Raw genomic sequence first — 6,479 nt, forward strand, 5'->3', positions numbered from 1 at the left:
CGAGCCGAGTAGGTGCTTATCAAAACTTCGCCAGGGCCTGATTTAAGACGGAGGCGCTGCAGGGGATGAGTTGGGATTTGGCAGGCGTTCAGTGAAGTCTGGAGTGAAGTTAGTAGGATTCCGGTGATAGATAAGTAAAGGTGTGTGAAGTATATGAGTCCTGATTAACTATCTATCTGTATATATATATATATATATATATATATATATATATATATATATATATATATATATATATATAGTGTGTGTGTGTGTGTGTGTGTGTGTGTGTGTGTGTGTGTGTGTTCAGCAAACAGCGCGTCTGCATATCGACATAATTCTTGTCATACTTTATTTGTTTCGAGTTCTCACAGTCTTTGTTTATGTGGATGTTTTGACGGTGAGATGTTTACCCAGTAATGACAGCTCTAAGACATGGTAGGCTGCCTTGAGGGAGTATTTCCGCCATACACAATAGGTATAAAATTCTTCACTCATTCAGTACGAGGAGATTATCCTTACATGAATATAATCTGATGTTAGGAAGGATTTTGATTAAGGCGGTCTGTAGGTAGCAAGATCAGATTGTTAAAACACATCACCGCACTGAAGGCGTTATAGTTCTTTCACCTTAATTTGGTCATGTGGAGCGGACGGAGAATGTGAGACTGACCAGAGAAGTGTAGGTGACTGAGGTGGAAGGGGAGAAGAGGAGGGGGAGACCAGTGATGAGATAGAGGGTTGGAATGGAGAGATAAATGAGAGAGGGGGATGAGTTGGAGGGTAACTGAGAGGCTGACCAGAAGAGTGTATGTGAGTGAGGTGGAGGGGGAGAGGAGGAAAGGGAGGTCAGTGATGAGATACAGGGATGGAGTGGAGAGGTAAATAAGAAACGGATATGTAAGTTGGAGGGAGGGGAGCCAAATGGCAGAGAACAGGGCGACGTGGAGGTGATTTGTTTGTGGCTACTCCTTACGGGATTAAGATGTATGGTAACAGACAGGCAGACAGACCTTAACTTTGCTAATATTTCGTCTTGTGCAGCTTATTTTACGTAGCTTAGACAATAAAGTAACGCTACGGCTCTACAACCTTTCGATATCACCTTTCGATGTCAAATAAGTAGATAGATACAGTATACATAAACAGATAGATAGAGTACAGACACAGATAGATGGGTAAATAAGTAGACAGATAAAAAGACAGAAATATAAATGATTATAGATGGATGGATGGGTGGATGAACTGATAAAAAACAGAGTGATAGATGGAAGGATTGATTGATTGAGGAATGGGTAGGCAGATGGATGGAGGACAGACTGATAGAGGTTGGATAAATAGACTGGTAGATAGATCGACAGAGTGATAGATAAAGAGAAGGAGGGAGGTTAAGGAAAGAATGCAAGGAAGAATGAGAATAGTGAAATAATCCTGAAGAGCAATTAGAGGAGAGAGAGAGAGAGAGAGAGAGAGAGAGAGAGAGAGAGAGAGAGAAGAAGGGAGAAGGAGAATAATGAAATAATCCAAATTGATATTAAGTCCCTGAGTGAGAGGACTTTGTGCTGACTGGCGGAGCACGGGTGGAATGTGGAGAGAGGAGGGAATGGAGGGAAATGTGGAGAGACTGGGGGGAAAAGTGGGAGAGATTGGAGGGAAAAGTGGTGGGAGAGAGTGGAAAGGTGCATAAAGTGGAGGGAGGGTGGAGAGAAAATATGGAGAGAGTGGAGGGAAAAGGTGGAGAGAATAGAGAAAGAAGTAGAGAAAGTGGAGGGAAATGTGGAGAGACTGGAAAGAAAAGGTGAAGAGAATGGAGAGAATGGAAAGAAAGGGTGAAGAAAATGGATGGAGAAGGTGGAGAGAGTGGAGGAAAAAGGTGGAGCTAGTGGAGAGAAAAAGTGGAACGTGGAGAGAAGAATTATTGATAGATAAATGGAGAGAGAGAGAGTGAGAGAGAGAGAGAGAGGCTGGAATTCCTGGTCGTGTATCTCATAAGCTTGTGAAAAAAATAATAAAGAAAAGAAAGAGAGATCAGAAGGTCTTTGTTAGTTGTGAGACGATGCTACATCCCTCAAGACGCTAGAGTACGAAACAGAGAGAGAGAGAGAGAGAGAGGGAGGGAGAGAGAGAGAGAGAGAGAGGGAGAGGGAGAGAGAGTATGGGAACGACTTCAAATTAAGACAGTCCTGCGTCATCAAAAGGTACAGTCAGCGTCAGAAGTTTGTGTCCTTTTCTCCTCCCCATAACATAACTGAGAAACTTTTGGACCTTACTGTAAGGGGGGATACATATACGTAAGGGAATATATTTTTTATCCCAGCTGTAGAAGGTGAATAATGAATCTTGTAACAGAAATACAGTGAACTATGACACACACTTTTGATTCACAGTGTATGAGTGAAATATCTCTATATCACTGATCAAGGAAGCATACTTTTGATCCAGACTGTGGATAATTAAAAAAAATCTTTCGTAATTAGTGAAGAGTGGCAATATCCTCATAACAGGGAAAAAGGGAATATACTTTTGATCCTGACTGTAAATTGGGGCAGAATTTTCCGTGAGAGTGCGCAAAGGAAAAGACTTTTGACCCAGACTGTATTAAGTGACAGGAGAAGAAGGACAGGAATTTTTAATTAAGCGTCGAGAAGCGATATTACTGGGAGGGTAAGAGGAGGAGGAGGAGGAGGAGGAAGAGAAGGAGGAGGAGAAGGAGGGGGAGAAGGAGAAATTACAAGGGGATGATAATGATGGTATGATGATAATGATGGGAGGAGGAGGAGGAGGAAAGAGAGGATTCTCTCGTCTCCCCACATTATTTATTCTCCTTTTCCCTTCCTGTTATGATTGCTTTCCTTCTCAAATTTCCTTTACCATCCTCTTCATTTCCCCATCCTCACTCCTCCTTCTCTGGTCTCCTCGTTTTCTTCTTTACACCTCCTCATTCTCTTCAGTTTCTCGTCGTTCCTCCTCTTCCCCTTCCTCTCATTCTTACCCATCCTGGGAGAGAATGAGAGGATTCAGGATGGGGCCCTAATCGCTGCTTCTAGGTCCGCTTAATAGTGTGTTCCTGGAATGGATTTTGTCACACACACACACACACACACACACACACACAGTAAAATATAATCGTGTGGATGTAGTAAGCACGAATTAATAAGGTGTCGCTTTTATTATTATTACATTATTATTATTATTATTATTATTATTATTATTATTATTATTATTATCATTATTATTACTATTATTATTATTATTATTAGTAGTAGTAGTAGTAGTAGTAGTAGTATATTACCACCAGGTGATTTTTTTCAGCTTCCGGAACATCTTTTAAAACCATCTCCATTATCCTGACTAAAATGGTGAAGTATTTATGTCTTTTAAACTCTCGCAGTCACCACAGGCAAAGTTTTCTTGATTTTTTTTTTTTTTTTAGCGTAACGAACTTTTGAGGGCGACTGTACTTAGGTGTAAAAGTTTGTTTCAGCATTAAATAGAACTACCTGACTCACCACCACCAGCATCCCTACCCCCCTTCTCCTTACCCCTTGCCTCCCCAGATTCTCTTTCCCTCCCCCATACCCCTCCCTTCTCTCCGCTCTATTCCCTCACTTCCCACCTCCCATTCCTACCCTCCACTCTGTCTTATTTTTTTTCCTTTTCTTCCCTTCCCTACCCCCCTCCCTTTCTTCCCTCCATGCTCACCTCTCCTACACACAGTTCCTACCTCACCACTCCTTCCTACCATCTCCCTACCTCCCCTCCATTGCTCCCCTAACCTCTCATTCTCTCCTCCCCACCTCTTCTCCTCAGTTACTCCCTCCTGATATCTCCCAGCCTCTTCTCTCTCTTTATCCCCCCTCCCTTCCTCCCCTGCACTCTCCACTCCATCCCATCTCTTCCCCCCCCCCCCATACTTCTTACCTCACCAACCCTTCTTTCTTTTTCATTATTCCCTCTCTTCTTCACCTTCTCTCCCCTCTTCTTCCCCCTCTCTCCTCCTCACAACATCTACATCTTTTTCATATCCATCCCTGAATCCTCCTCGCTTCTCTCTTTCTCTCCCAGCTTCACCTCCTCTGTACTCTCTTTCCCTCCTTACTTGCCCTGGTTTCCTCCCTCTCTCCCTTCCTTCTTTGCCCCCTCTACCCTTCAACTGTACTCCTCTCTTTTCTTCCCTTTCCTCTTTCCCTCCCAAGTACTAAACTACCTCCCTTCCTCCTCCTCCCTTGCTGTTTACCTACTTTCCTCAGTCTCGCTTTTCCCCCCTTTCCTCTCATCACCCTGTTTTCCTCTCCTTACTTCCCCTCTCCTATCCCTTATTTTCCCCTTCCCTCCGTTCCCCTACTTTCCTCCTTCCCTCCTCCCCACTCCCCTCCCTCCCTTCTACTTTCCTCCTTCCCTCTTCTCTCTTTCTCTCCAGTAGTTCCGACTCTCGAGCCTCGTAAAGGGAATTCCCCCTAGATGAGAAGGAAGTCTAGAGGTTACGTGAGAGAGAGAGAGAGAGAGAGAGAGAGAGAGAGAGAGAGAGAGAGTAGTAGTAGTAGTAGCAGTAATAGTAGTAGTATAGTAGTAGTAGTAGTGGTAGTGATACAGATCGGAGAGAGAAAAAGTATTATATATTTTAGCTGTGGCATGAGCGTGCGCGCTCGCGTGTGTGTGTGTGTGTATATATATATATATATATATATATATATATATATATATATATATATGTGTGTGTGTGTGTGTGTGTGTGTGTGTGTGTGTGTGTGAGAGAGAGAGAGAGAGAGAGAGAGAGAGAGAGGCCAACAAAATTACAGATAAACAGATCACACAGTCCTTATGGTCCCGGCGAGGTGATCCGGCCTTAATGCGAACATAAAGCCTCACACACTTATTGCAGAAGAATAAGACAAAGATAGCACGGAAGAAAACTCCCTCCCTTATCCTTCCTTCCTTTCTCAGATATGTCCTACAGGAAAGTAGTGAGAAGCAGTACTTTGCAGGGCAGAAGTTCTTGGATGAAATAAGAAAGGTAAATACTGTTATTAAAAACGCAGTGAGTAAAGATATAGAAATAAGATATAAGTCAATAGATAGATAGATAGATAGTAAGAGAGAGAGAGAGAGAGAGAGAGAAGGGAGAAGAAATGTAAGTAGAAGAAGGATGAGAGAATAAAGAGAAAAGAGGAACGGGAAGAGGATGAAAGAAGATGAAAGATTATTGATATAAGAGGAAAAAGAAAGGAGAGAATTTCCGCTGTTCTCTTTTCTTACTACACCATTAATCTCTCTCTCTCTCTCTCTCTCTCTCTCTCTCTCTCTCACTTAGACCTCGAAGGCCTGTGCATTCTTTCTCCCCCACCTCTCTCTAATTACCTCAACCCTCTCATACCAGTCTGCTCCCTGGCATTTCCCCCTCAACTTGGGCAGACCTGGGATTGTAGGGAATACCTTCTTAAACATTCGCCCCCTTGTGTTTGCGTAAAGCCACCGTCAGACGATTTTATTGAGCTGAGAGTAAACATAAAAGCCTCGCCGAGAATAATACCGAAGACTCTGTTACCACCATCACTACTACGGGACTACTACTACTACTACTAATAATAATAATGTTATTGTTATTATTATTATTATTATTATTATTATTATTATTATTATCACCACCACCACATCCATCACCACCACCACCACCACCACAAGAACTACAACAACAATACGCCTAAAACATTTAACCTCGGCGCCATTTCACAACCCGGACCTACTAAACAAGGCGTCCCAATTAAATCCGCCTCACACTGTCGACCCATTAGCAAGGAACTGCATTTAATGGGCATTATTAGGAGGCGGGACATATTCCCTCTGTTTCAGTGGAGCTAAAAGGGTGACTATATTATATTCCGGGAGAGAGAGAGAGAGAGAGAGGGGGGGAGGGCGTGAATATGCGTGGGTTTGAGAAACTGAATGAGCGCCTGTGTGTGTGTACGTGTGAATGTGTGTGTGTGTGTGTGTGTGTGTGTGTGTGTGTGTGTGTGTGTGTGTGTGTGTGTGTGTGTGTGTGTGACAGAGAGGTGTGTGCGTGTGTGTGTGTGTGTGTGAGACAAAGACCATATATTCACTCAGCATGCAATACAAAGCCACTCACTTAGCCTACATTAACTGGCGAACGGGGAAGAGGAGGGGAGAAGAGGAGACGAGAGGAGAGGAGCGGAGGGAAGAGGTGGGAGGAGAGAATTAAGAGACGAAGAGGAGAGGACAGAGAAGGAGGAGAGTAAGAGATAGAGATGACAAAGAGAATTACAAGAGAAGATAACAGAAGCGGAGAGGTGAGAATTCAGGAGACGATTGAAAGGGAGAGAGAAGAGAAGGACTGGAGGAAAATGAAAAAAGAGTACTGAAGAGGAAAGCCGACAAAGTAAGAGGAAAGAGAGTTAAAAGGGAGGGGAAAAAGGAAGGAGGAGCGTCAGGAGGGACAGAAGCAAGAAGGAAAGAGGCTGTGTGAGAAAGAGGGAAGAGGAGTG

This window comes from Coenobita brevimanus, chromosome 111, assembly GCF_032717465.1.
Source record: "Coenobita brevimanus isolate Jiangsu-jjx chromosome 111, ASM3271746v2, whole genome shotgun sequence".
Taxonomy (NCBI): domain Eukaryota; kingdom Metazoa; phylum Arthropoda; class Malacostraca; order Decapoda; family Coenobitidae; genus Coenobita; species Coenobita brevimanus.